We start from the raw sequence: 14,448 nt of genomic DNA, 5'->3' as shown, positions 1-14,448 counted from the left end.
TTCATACTGTCAGTAGTTGAAGCTAGGGCAGTTCTTTGCCCAGCAGGCCATTTTGTGACAAGAAGACAAACTTCCAAATGGAAATGTCTTAGAAGCCGAACATCTCTCTGTAGTAGATCAGTGCTGCCAGGACCAATTATATCTAACATGAACATAATTCTAAGTTATCAAAACATTTAAATGCCATATTCTCTAGGTCTGTGAATTATTTGAAGATTACCTATCCATCTAACATATGTTTCTGTAAATCTGAAGAACCTTGCTGTGAGATGTCTTTTGTATGCTGTGAATGTGTGGCTCCTATAGGATAATAAATAAAGCTGTTTTTGCCTATGGCAAGAAAGCTTACAGCCAGGTAAGAAATCCAAGCAGAGATACAGAGAGAAGAAAGGAGAATGAGAAGAGATGCCAACCTGCAACCTAAAGAGAAACAAAATGCCAGCAGACCAGTAATGCCATGGCTACATGGTAACATATAGATTAATAGAAATAGGTTGAATTAAGTTATAAGAGCTAGCTAACAAGAAGCCTGACCCATAGGCCATTCAGTTTGTAAATAATATAAGCCTCTGTGTGCTTACTTGGGATCAATTGCCTGTAGGATATGAGTGGGAGAGATTCATCCTGACCATGGGCCTGGGCAGGACCAGAGAAACTTCTGGCTACATTCAGTGCCCAATGTGGGGCATGAACCCATGGCCCTGAAATTTAGAGTTACATGTTCTACTGACTGAGCACAGCCACAGGCCTAAAAACACAGGCATACTACTTAATACTGCTTCCCAGAATTGGGGAGGTAAGTATGACTCATTGGTACCTGCACCACTTTGAAAAACTGAGTGGGGTGGGGCCAGCAATTAGGGCTGATGATACGTCAGTCCTAGCCACACTGCAATTTAAAGCAATGATCAGAAAAGTATTATAGATACGTAAAGAGACAGTAAAAATAATGTAAAAACTAAGCCACACAAAATGAAAATTACTCCAAGAATCTGGATGCTGCATATTATATTGTCTTTGGGATTTTTAACTACAAAGAGACATTTGATTGTAGGGGCTACTCAGGTAGACCAATATGCATATTTTAAAGGTATCTCGATGTCAAAATTTGTGTCTAAGGATGCATTGCTTTGAAAAAGGGGTTCTGCTTTTATCTCACCAGGTTAATATGGTTTGATCAACCAAGACCCCCTGAAAGGTCAATACAGCCTCACGGACTACTACAGCCAAGATTTAACTATAATTCTTAATTTTCTCAGGATCCCCATAAGATTGCCAGCACCCCCAACCAGCAGGAAGTAGAATGAGAAGCTATGCCCAAATTCCCAAAATATTGTTTATGAATGTTTATTTTTATTAAAATTAGGTTGATTACAAATGCAATATCTTTCTAAAGAAGAAAAGGAGATATAGATATGATAGGATAAAAGGGTAGATTAATGAAACTACATATAAAGAGCAACAACTTGCTTGAAATATTTTATTTTGCTATGGATTTTGGTTTCTTGATACAAATTTAAAGTTAATTTTGTTATACTGTATGTATATTTCTACTCTTATTTATGCTTATACAACTCATTTAAAATTGTTAATATATAATTTAAAAATACAGATTAATAGTCATCTATGATAAACATATTTATAGTCAGGTTAGTTAAGTTTTCTAGGTATACATAGATATATTTCAATCATGTAGGTAATCTTCAAACACTTGAAAGACCTACAGAGTATGTTATTTAAAATGTTTTAAGAACCTAGGCTTTTCCGGACAGTGAGACACATTTGCTGTTGGCAGCAACAATTACTTCAAAGAAGATGATGGGAATCGAAGAAACTCAATATGGAGTTTGTTTCTTTGTGCCAAAAGTTAGCCACTGGGCCAAAAAAGTGCCCTTTCTTTAACTGCTTGACAGTTGGATGCTGTATAAACTGGACATTCAGGACCCATAGAAAGGTGACCACTGAACTTTGCAAGGCAAGATGGTCCTTTAGGTTCTTGCTTTGCAGAAGAAGCTGCCAGACATTCTACAGGACACAGGGAGAAGCAACTGATGAAATGTGCCAGAATGAGTGAAACAATCCTTCAAATTTCCTGCTTCACCAAATATACAGCAGAAACTCTAGGCCCATAGGCTGAAGATGCAAGTCCCAATTGTGCTGAGAAAAATTAGGTCACTGTCCAGGCAGCCAGATGTATTTGTCAAATCTTGCAATTTTCAGAAGTTGCTTGTTTGCACTTCCTGGTTAATCAGATAACATTATATCCTTCTGGGGTTTTTGATGGAATTGAAGATTAGATAATTATAATTATAGTTTTCCTTAGCCATGATAAAAGATAAATTATATATAAAACTTTAGGCTCACACAATTGGATAGATGTTTCATTAATTTTGCCAAATACAAATACACTAGATATTGCAACTAATTCTTATCTGATAACTGTTTTATTATATAAATTTTTACTAAGTTAAAATTAAAACCTTATTTTTTGATTAGACAGAAAAAGAGAAGTGCTGTGGGATGTCTTTAGATATGCTGTGAATATCTGTGGCTCCTACTGGATAATAAATGAAGCTGTTTTGGCCTATGGCAAGAAAGCTTACAGCCAGGTGAGAAATCCAAGTAGAGATACCAAGAGAAGAAAGGAGACTGAGAAGAGATACCAGCCCACCACTCAAGAAGTAATAAAATGCCAGGAGACCAGTAATGCCATGGTCATATGGCAACATATAGATTAATAGAAATGGGTTGAGTTAAGTTACAAGAGCTAACAAATAGCCTGACTCATAGGCCATATAGTTTGTAAATAATATAAGCCTTTGTGTGATTTCTTGGGACCAAGTGGCTGTGAAACATTGGTGGAAGAGATACGTCCTGACCACAGAGCCAGGCAGGAGTGGAGAAACTTACAGCTACAGAACAATTGAAATGACAAGCATGGGTGACTATAATTCTGTAAGTTTTATCTCCCTAAATAACCTAATGACTAAGGCTATACATTAATAAGGTAGACAGTCTATAAAGAGATGTACCATATAAGGACAATGACCACAAATTTGTGACAATACACAAAGTATCTTAAACATAGGTAAAAATGTATAGTGCAAAATGATAATAATATCCTTGATATGTATCAATATACAAAATATCCTAAACTATTAAAACATAGAGTATGGCAAAAATAATTTTATATTTGTATCAATATACAAAATATTTTCAAATAGGAGTAGAAATATTTGTAGAATACAACAAACATACTTTTGTATTTGTATCAATATGCAAATTTTCTTAAATAGGAATATAAGAATAGTTTATATTTGTGTCAAAAATCCATATCAGTGCAAATTATCCAAGGCTGATAGTTTGCTAAATCAGTTTACTAGTAGATACAATAATCTACCTTAATATACTATACCTATCCATTCCTCTTTTTCTTTCTAAAGGAGAATACTGAGTCTAAACTTTATTGTTCCACCTCCAACCTCATAATCATCCATCCATAACCCTGAGAGAAAGGAAACCTTTGAGTGAGGGATATTGTTTTCTTAGAATTGCTTCTTGCTGTTTAAAGGGTGATGGTGTCTCTGTGAGGTTCTTTAAGAAAGCTTAGATAGATCTCAATAGGACTAGCTGTAGAGTCCGCAGCCAGTCTCTGAGTAATGGGTCAGGATGTCTGAGATTCTGGCTAGAAGTCTAACATGATGGACCATCTCATCTTGGAACTATCCTGAAGAATTATCAACCCAAGGCTGATCATTGATTAATGTTCTAACGTACAATATAATCTTTCTGCATCAAGTAGAGTCGTTGATGTGGGGCCCCATCTTCCTTCTGGGGACTTCAGAGATTGCTATTGGAAAGACATCTTTTGCTGTGGAAAACTTGAACATTATTAATATCAAAATGGAAAGTTTGGAATTTAGGATGACATGACATGAAAGGAAGGATTTCTGGAAATCAAGAATAAGCATGGAAAGAAACAGTCTCTTAACAACAATGGTCCCTAGATTATTGGTTTTCTTCTGTCCCACACCAGTTGCTTCTTCTTATGTGAGACAGAATCTCCTATATTTTACTTTTAGCAACATGTTTGGGTTTACAGAAGGAGAGAGCAACATTCCAACTCCTAAGCCAACTTGATTTATAATTGAATCAGGACCACAACTTTTCTAGAGTTGAAGAGATATGGATGTTAGACAGTGAGATATTACTTGTAGCGGATATTGGTACCAATAGGTCCTTCCTTTATGTGGTATATGTCTAGGTGTCCAAGGCCTTATGTTTTCTTGAAGATGGGTATTTCTTTTTTTTTTAATTTTTACTTACTTGTATTTTATGTATGAGTGCTTTGCTTGCCAGCGGAAGGCATCAGATTCTATTACAGATGGTTCTGAGCCACCATGTGGTTGCTGGAAATTGAACTGAGACCCTTTGGAAGAGTACACAGTCCTCTTAACTGCTGAGCCATCTTTCCAGCCCTGAAGATGGGTATTTCTATTATCTTGTAAAGACAAAAAACAAATCCTGACTGACTCCTGTTTGTTGAGTTTCTCTTACAACTTGTAGAGTTGCCATATCAGTGGATGAGCTATTAGTTCACCTCATCAAGGGGTTTCTCCTGTTCAAATTGAATTCTTATTAATTTTGTTGGTATCCATGGCTTTTCTTCCACTACAGAAACAAAAGCAAAACCCCTTACCCAATGTAGGACATATCTTGGTTTCCATTCCAAGGTCAACACATCTTTGAAATAAATGGGTTGGTTTAGCTCAATTGCTTTTTTCTATTGTCCAATGTCTCTCTGAAGATGTTTTCCTTTTCTCATCAGCATTGAGAAAATTGAAGTTTAATAAATATTATATAATCTATTTCTAGGCATCATTGTTACTTCTTTCTGTTTATTTAGCATATCCTTTAAAGTGTTTGGTTGAATCTTTCTATGACTGCTTGGCCTGTGGGATTGTGTAGTGTACCTATAACATGCTTTATACTGTAAGCAAAAAACTGTCTCATTTTATATGAGACATATGCTGGAGCATTTTCAGTCTTAATTTCTACAGGTATTCCCATGATGGCTATAACTTCTAACAGGTGTGTAATCCTAGAGTCAGCCGTTTCAGAACTCATGGGAGTTGTCTATTGAAATCCTGAATAGGTGTCAATGGTGTGGTGCACATATTTTAATCTTCCAAATTCTTCAAAATGAAACACATTGCTCTGCCAAATTTCATTTCTTTGTATACCTTAGATTGCTTCCTGAAGGTCATGGAATTTGGTTATGGAAGGAACAAGTAGAACTTTTTTTTATAATTTCCATGGTTTGTTGATGTGATGGAAAAGTAATTTTCAAACCTTTGTTATTTACACAGTGTTTCTTAAGGTTTCTAGCATGTTACCTGTGGTGGTAATCTAATTATACTGAAATGTGATTTTGATTGTATGTTAATAAATAAAGTTGCCTGGGGGTCAGAGCTATTAGAGCCATAGCAAGAGTGTGGCGGTGGTGGCACACGCCTTTAATCCCAGAAAGCCAGCCTTTAATCCCAGGGAGTGGTGGTAGAAAGCAAAAAGATATATAAGGCATGAGGACCAGAAACTAGAAGCATTTGGCTGGTTAAGCTTTCAGGCTTTGGAGCAACACAGTTCAGCTGAGAGCTATTGGGATGAGGACACAGAAGCTTCCAGTCTGAGGAAACAGGACCAGCTGAGGAACTGGTGAGGTGAGATAGCTGTGGCTTGTTCTGTCTCTTTAAATAGACTAACAGACAGGAAATAGAGCCCTGATTCAGGAAGCTGGGACACCGCAGGCGGAAGGGTGAGATTTCAGCTCTGAGCTCTGACCTCTCGGCTTTCTCTTTTGCATTGTTTCTGTGTTTCTTATTTAATAAGACGGTTGGTTACATCTATATCTGGCGCCCAACAACCTATTAATAATTGATCAATCTCATCATTACCTTGTGCTAGAGGACTCAGCAGATCTGTTTGGAATCTGATGTGTGTTACATATATAGGATATTCTCTATTTCTAATGATTTCTGGTAATTATATAAATAGTGAAGTTAATTCTGTGTTACTAGGAATAAATTCAGCAGTTTAAATATGTAAAACAACTTTCTTTGCACATTGAGAGTTGTGACTATATTGAGAGATTCTGTGAAGTTCATTAGTACCATAAGAATGGCATACAGTTCTGCATTTGTACAGAATTGTAGGGGTTTTGAACCACCTTACTTCAGTCTCTTGATATATGTCCTGCCTTTCCTGATTTATTTGCATAAGTATAGAATGCAGGGACACCAGAGATTGGCTTTTTTCTGTACAATGTGTGGAAGGACACATTCAGTTCTTTTTATGAATTCTATTCTCTTCTAATCTCTTGCTTTTGGGATAACAATTATTAATCTCTCCCAAAAAGTTACCTCAGACTCTTTGCAAGTATTCATTATCTTTCCAAAAAGAAGAAATTTCCTCATTAGTTAAAGGTACTACAATTTCTACTGGGTCCATTCCTTCAACTGATGAGATCTTAATTTTCCTTTTAGAATCAAATCAGAGATCTTTTCTATGTATTTTTAACTTCTTACTCATTTTACATTGTTCCAGTACAATATCCTCCCTCTACATCCAAATTCCTGTGGGGGAGTGTCTGGAGGGGATCAGAATGATCAGAATGCAATTAAGTTCCAGATTCACATGATCCACACTTGCTTCTCGTATTTTCTTTTCTACTAGAGCCAATTCCTTCTAAGTTTCAGCTGATAATTCTCTTGGACTATTTAAGTTCTTGTCTCCTTTGAGGGTATTGGCCAAATTTAACAGTCCATATTTTGGTATGCCAATGATGGCCTGTAAGTTGGAAATGCTTTTTAACAATTGTTTAAAACCACTAAGTCTGCAATTGATCTCTCCTGAGTCATATCCTTTGGGGTCTAATTTTTTGGAGATCTATCTTATAACCTAAGTAATTAATAGAATTTCCTCTTTGTATTTTTTCAGGAGCAATTTGTAATTCCCAGCAAGGCAAAATTTTCTTTACTTATTCAAACATGTTTTCTAAGGTACCTAACTTTGGATCAGCTAATACAATATCATCCATATAATGGTAGATTATAGATTGTGCAAATTTTTCAAGAATTATTTCCAGTGATTTTTGTATAAAACATTGGCACAGGGTAGGGCTATTTAACATTGCCTGTGAGAGGACCTTCCATTGATATCACTTGACTGGCTGGGAATTATTATAAATAGGAACTGTGAAGGCAAATTTTTCTGTATCTTTTTCTGGTAGAGGTAAGGTAAAGAAACAGTTTTATAAGTCAATAACTATAATTGACCATTCTTTAAGTAACAGAGAGGCAAGGGCATCCTATTCTGTAGGGAGCCCATAGCCTGAATTGCTTTATTAATGGCTTTCAGATCGGTCAGCATTCTCCATTTACCAGATTTCTTTTTAATAGCAAATACAGGAGAATTCTAGGGGCTGGTAGATTCATCAATGTTTTGAGCATTTAACTGTCTCGGAACCACCTGTTTTAAAGCTTGTATTTTCTCTTGTGTCATAGGCCATTGTCCAACCCAGACAGGTTTATCAGTTAGCTATTTTCAAGGTAGAGCCATTGGTACTTCTGAGAGTTCAATGGCAGTTGTGCTTTGTTTATGTACAGCCTGAATGGTTAGTGAGTGCTTTGTATAGTGTCTTATACTATTCTCAGAAACATGAATTGTCTATATTCCAATTTTGAGATTATAGGAATTTTAATTTGGGTATTCCACTGCTGTAACAGATTTCGGCCCCAAAGATTCACTGCTACATTTGTCACATATAACTTCAGTCTTCCTCTTTGTCCTTCTGGCCCTATGTATTCAACCCATCTCAAACTTTGTTTTACATGAGATAGGGTTCCAATCCCTAAAAATTGAACATCTATCTCTTGAAGAGGCCAATTCAGATGCCATTATTTTGGTGTAATTATTGTCACATCCGTACCTGTGCTTACCAGTCCTTCCAGGACAAAGCTCTTAATTCATACTCTAAGCTTTGGTCTCTGTTCATTTATAAAATTCTGCCAAAATATTCATTTTGTGGTGATTTTTAGAATTTTTGATTCATATATCAAAGTTGTTCTATCATACAGTGCAGTATCATTATTTACATTAGGCACTGGGTTATTTAATTGTTCTTGGGAGGAATTTCTTCTACAGTGATTGGAAATGTTTGGACCATGTTTGATTTGGGGGCCTGTGAGAGCCTCCCTGAGGCATTTCCCACTGGTAAAGTGTTGCCTTGTATGTCTTGTTGATCTGCATTCATTGGTCCAATGTTAGCTTTTGCCACATTTTCTGCATAATCCAGATGTTTGAGGCTTCTTGTTTGGGGTATTTCTAAAAGAAGCATTGATTCTTGGAGCACCCTGTGTACAATTCTTCTTATATAACCTGGTGTATCACAGTTAAAACATTTGGTACTTTGAGGTCTTCTTCCATCTTTGGAAATCACCTCTTCCATCCAAGCCTCATTAGTATAGTTAAGAGATTCACCACCATTTACATGTTGAATCTGTTCCTCCTAAGGTGCTGACCTGACCTTCAAAGGTATAAGCATTCTTTTGCATTTTGTATTAGCATTATCAAAAGCCAAAGATTGAGATAATACTTGTCTTAATTCTTGATCTTGTTTGTAGCCTTGGTCAGTCTTTGTAAAAAATCAGTACATGGTTCTTTTGACCCTTGAAAAACCTTTGTATATAGCTCAGTTGTTTTCCCTGGTTCTGGAATTTTCCCCCAAGCATTTAAAGCTGCTGTATGGCATAGGGATACTATTTGCTCATCAAGGGTAGCTTGTACACTTATATCGGTGAATTGGCCCTCACCAGGAATTTCATCTTGGGAGAGCTCTAAACCTCTAATTTTACCTTCCTGTTCAGGAGCCATAGCTTCTTCTCTCAACCAGCTTTTCCATTTTAGCTGCTGTCTATATTCTAACACAGCTGAGATAAACTGATTCCAGTCATCTGGTATAATTCTATTTCTAGAACACTACATATGTAACATCTGTTTTACATATGCCATAGGCAACTACTGCCTCCTTAACGTGTTTTAAATTCCTCATATGAATAGGTTCCCAGATAACTTCTATATATTCTTCAGGATGTGTATCATCTGCTGGCTTCTCACACATGTTAACAGCTTAAGCAATTTATAAGAGCCACCTGGTGATGTTATTACTTATATGGCTTTGCCCTTTTGTTTATTTGTTTCTTTATTTTGCTTACTGAGAGACTCCTCCAGAGTTTGAAATCAATTAACTACTGCCTGTTGCAATGTTTGAACCTCCTCTGTTGTAAAGGATTCTAGAGATTTCATAAAATCATACTTTTTTTTATGTTCATCAGAAACGTGATCCACAGAATTTATTCTATCAATTACAGATGATCTTTCCTCTTTACAAAATTATGTGAATAGCATTAAGATTTATGTGAAAAGTTATTGTTTTATCCTTCAAGTATTCATATTTATTATCAATGGAATTAAATCTGGTTGTCCAATTATTATTAATGGACTGAAGTTCTTGTGGTAAATTAGCAGATTACAAAGAAATATTTCATCTTTTTAAGCCCTTATTTCCACTCTGCAAAACCTGATGTTCTTGTGGTAAATTAGCAGATTCCATAGAAAGAATCTGTTTAAGTTCCCATTACTACTTTACAAAGTTTGTATAAGTCCCATTAGTGTCTCATTTTTGGTGGTGTTATTAAACCAATTTTTCAATGTTATGAATGACTATGCTAATTGTAAATACAGCAAATATTGTATATGTCCCAGGAAGGTTATATATGTTTTGTAAAATTTCATTCATATTACAAACAAAAAAATTTTAAATTTCTCAGTGGTGATATTATCTGCCATTTTTTAGAAATATTCAAAATTTGTAAGGAAAAATTTTATTAATCAGTTTAATTTGTAAAATTATTGAGCAATTTTACCTCAATTGAAATCCCTGAGAGCTGTTCCTAATAGTCCTAGGTGTTCCAGATGCCCCAGTTCCCATGATGGTTTTTGGTTGTCATAGTGATGTTTGGCCAGCAAGTGTCACAGGTGTAGCGTACAAGGCAGGTCTGGTGTGAGCTGACTCAGCTCCCTGAATGAGTTCTGTGAATCAAACACTAACCCAGGCAACCTCTACCCAGGCGTGCTGGGCAAAGCTGCCAGGATCACAGTAGATGAGGCAATACACTGAACAATTAGAAGCACTCCGTGGGATACCTGCACACCCTCTGTGTGGCTGGCTGCATGAGCTGTGGTAGCTGCACACAAAATGGTGGCGGCGGTGGTGGGACTTTCAATAGATGGAGTTGGCAGCAGCTACATTGAACAAGTTTAAAAATAAAGGAACAGTCTGCTGGTAGTCTCTAACTGGGCAGAGGGCTGTGACCCGATCTAGTCACTACAAGCACAGAACTAGAAATATACCTAGCATGGGCACCTTTCTCTCTGATATGGTGCTCTATCTGCCACAGAATATGTGTGGTTCTGGTATTGGTTACAAGAACCGCTTCCATGTGAGCTACCTGGCCTGGGCATGAGCTGCCTGGCCTATAGGCTCCCCGAATGACCACTGTATGCAGGTGGTCACCTGAGCACTTCCTGGGAGGTTGGGGGTGTGGGCAGGCTCTGCAGGGTGGAGAAACTCACCAGCTGCCACCTACGGTCATTAGGGTTTGGTCACACAAGTAGCTGCAGTAGGGACATGTGGAGCACAGCAGATCCATGTGGTTGGTTGGGTGCCAGATAATGCAATAAATCCACATGAGTCTGGTTAAGGAGTATTAGGGAAATTTATCAGGGTAAATTGAGGAAATACCCTCACAAACACAGAATGAAGTAGACATCTGAAATAACTTGAAAATAAGAAAGTTTTAAGCAATTTTTTTGATCACACTGCTTGTTGACTGGGTCAAGTTGGTATATGATGATAAGGGAGGTTCACCTCATGATAGCTGGTGCACAAAGAGAAGAGTCTGCAGTCTCACTATCCCCTTCAAGTATAAATTGTCAGTGATGTAAGCCTTACAATCAGGCTCTATTTCTTAAAGATTCCATCACCTCTCATTGATGTTGAGCCAAGAAGTGAGCTGTTAGCATGTGCCTTTAGGAGACATTCTAGTTCCAAGCTACTATGATTAATAAAGCAGCTAATAATGTTCATCAATTGTTTCCAAAATATATCCCCCACCTCTCAGGTGAAATTACACTTACACTGGGATCTGTAGCTCATGAATATAGAGGAAAAACTGCGTAACTTTGCTTAGCAAGTGAAGACTGAGGTGGTTTGCATGAGAAAGGCTCCCATAGGCTCATATATTTGAATATAGGTCCCGAGTTGATGGAACTATTTGAAAGGATTAGGAGGTGTAGCCTTGTTGGAGAAGATGGGCCACAGTGGTATACTCTGAGGTTTCAAAAGACTTAGACTATTCCTAGTGAGCTCTCTCTGCATCTGGTTTATGGATCAAGATGTGAGCTTTCATTACTGCTCTAGTATCATGCCTGCCTTCCTGCCTGCTGCCATGCTTCTCACCATGATGGTCAATGGACACTAAGCTTCTGAAACTCTTGAGTCACAAATAAAAGTTTTTCTTCTATAAGGTGCCTTGGTCTTTGTGCTTTATCACAGCAGTAGAAAAGTAACTAATAAAAAGACCAATCTGAACAGTTTATTAAGGTGCTTAAAATTCTCCCTGGTAAATATTTTGTCAATTGTTATTTTGAAGATTATAAGTCATTGATGCAATTTATTCAGTAGAATGGCCCCTTACACACCCATTTCTTCTTGTATAAGTTTTGATGTTTTGTATCTCTAAGGAAATTAGTTTCTTGATTTATCAAATTTCCAAGCATAGAATTGTTCACAGTAACCCTTTACTATCTTTTTGAAGTACATATGAACTATTGACTTTTTAATTTTTTATATTGGTAGTTTTGAGCATTATTTTATTGATCAGTATTAAGAGTTTTGCAAATTGCTAATGTTTTCCAATGTCAAAACATTTGTTTAATTTTAAAATCATTTTCATATTTCAAAATTTGTTAATTCCTCTTTTACTGTTGCTTAAAAATTTATTATTAAAAACATAGTTGGTTAACTTAAAAACAATTTATTATAACATTCTGACATTTATTGGTTATATTTAAATGATTCATATTTAAACTGATTAATTGATATATTTGTATTAATATTTGACTACTGTTAATCTATATCCTACTTATCATATTTGCTCTTTTGGCCTTAACCTTCTCTTTTTTCCTCATCTGGTTTTGTTTGAGGGATTTTCATGTTTTCAACTATATTTCCTATGTGATCATTTTAATTATTTTTTCTACCAAAAATATTTCAGTGGATGGGTATGGAGGTACAGACATGTAATCCTAGCATTCCAGAGCCAGATGCCAGATGATCACAAGTTCAAAGAAAGCCTAAACCATATAATGAAATTTAAGGCCACATGAGATGCAGTCATAAAACAAAACTAGCCAGCCCAAATTCACACAAACAAAACTTTGCAGGAGATATAGCAATACCTTCATATTTCTAATATACATTTAAAATTACATGGTGAAGCTCGCCCCATCTTCCGTTTTGTCTTTGCTGAACCTCATTGTATTTTTCCAGTAGTAACATCATTACAATCATTATGTCAAGAAACAGTCAACTTTTAAATTAATTAAGGATAAGAAAATTCAAAACTTCACATTAATTTGCACCGAACACATGTTTTATGAGGACTGGTGTTTCTATTTCATGCTCATTTTCTTTAATGGAAAGAATTTTAGCTTCTTTTGCAGGGTACATACGTGTAGTGATTATTTATACTAGTTTTTGTCTAGGATAATCTGTAGTTGTCTACTTTTGAAGCAGAGTTTCCCGAGTTAGAGATCTAAGTTTGGTTGTTTTCTTGTGCCAACACTTGAAATACTTTACTTTGCTTTCTCCTTTCCTTAATGTCTTCTGAGAAGAAGCCTGTGTCTTTTGTTCTTACCCTTTGATGTGTTTTATATTCCTAAGACTGTCATAACAAATTACTACAACTGATGTGGGTTTTAAAACAATGATGCTTTCCTCTCATTGTTGAAGAGAACACAAACTTGAAATTGGTGCAGGATTAGTTCCTGAGCCTGAGGCTTCTTCTAGGACTCTGAAATTTCTCCATCTGTATCAATGAACATCTGTTTATGTGTCTGTGCCCAAATGTCTTTCTTTTAATAAAATTAGTTATTCTTTTACATCCAAACTCATCCATTATGATTTCATCTTAACTTGATGACACCTGCAAGTGTCCTCATTCAAAATTAGACCATCTTGTTGGTATCAAAAGAAAAGACATGGACATATGTTTTGGGAACACATTTAATTTTCAAGTATAGGAGTAAAAAGTTGCTCTGTGTCATTCGTCAACATCAGTAAAAATAGTTTCCCTTTGCTTTTGTTTTGTTTGAATAAAAATATATAAAAGCATACAGAGTTTCTTTTAACTTGTTTTGTTTTCTAAGATTTTTGAATCTATGCTTTGGTATATCCATTATTTCTTCAATATTTACTCTGTTTTATCTTTTGATTTTCTGGTGTTCTAATTGTGTATATACTATGCCATTTAAATTTTCCTATATTTCTGTATTTTCCTCTTTCTATTTGAGTTTTTATTTGAATAATTAATGTCTACTCTCAGTTCCCAGAAATTCATAACTATTCCAATTTGAACTAGTTTATGGTTCTGGAGGTCTCTGCTTCAGGAAAGCAAATATCAATATTGGCTCTTTCACATCACTTGTCTTTCCAAATATGAAGGGTTTCACTTTCCCTCTGTTCTGTGACACTATTCCTGGGAGACATACCTATCCAAGGGATACTGTCACAGAACAACATTGAACAAAGAACACAGAATACTGTGTTATCATATTCAATATATTATCTTTTCAACTTTCATCCCATATAAAGAATTGATGACAGACCAAAGTAAGAAAACCACCAATGTACAACATGGTAGACCAGTGAGTATCACTGATATTATTTACTGAAGTATGGGTGACAGGCTACTTACAAAAGCAGAAATGACTCAGATATGTTATCACAAATGCCACCCCCCCTTCATCATGATGGATAACATAAGCTGGAAACGTGGAGCTCACCACATGATGAGAAGTGACCTTGATGTTTGGAGAATGTCTCCTAAAGGTAAGTCAAGTGGTTTCTGTCTCTCTCAAGTAGTTTGGCTAGTCTGAGGTTCTTCAGGCAACTCAGCTTGCCAATGAGTGCCTCTCTGTAGGTCTTAGTTCTTATGTAAGTCTGGGGGTGGAGAGGGTCATGTGATCTGGTCAGGTTCAGGACTTCATGAAACTTATGAGATATTTACTTCCTGGGCTTAAGGAGCTTCCTTGAAAGATGTAATGTTT

The sequence above is a fragment of the Peromyscus maniculatus genome, chromosome 10 (assembly GCF_049852395.1).
Source record: "Peromyscus maniculatus bairdii isolate BWxNUB_F1_BW_parent chromosome 10, HU_Pman_BW_mat_3.1, whole genome shotgun sequence".
In the NCBI taxonomy this organism is placed as follows: domain Eukaryota; kingdom Metazoa; phylum Chordata; class Mammalia; order Rodentia; family Cricetidae; genus Peromyscus; species Peromyscus maniculatus.
Note: the sequence above shows the minus strand (reverse complement) of the source record.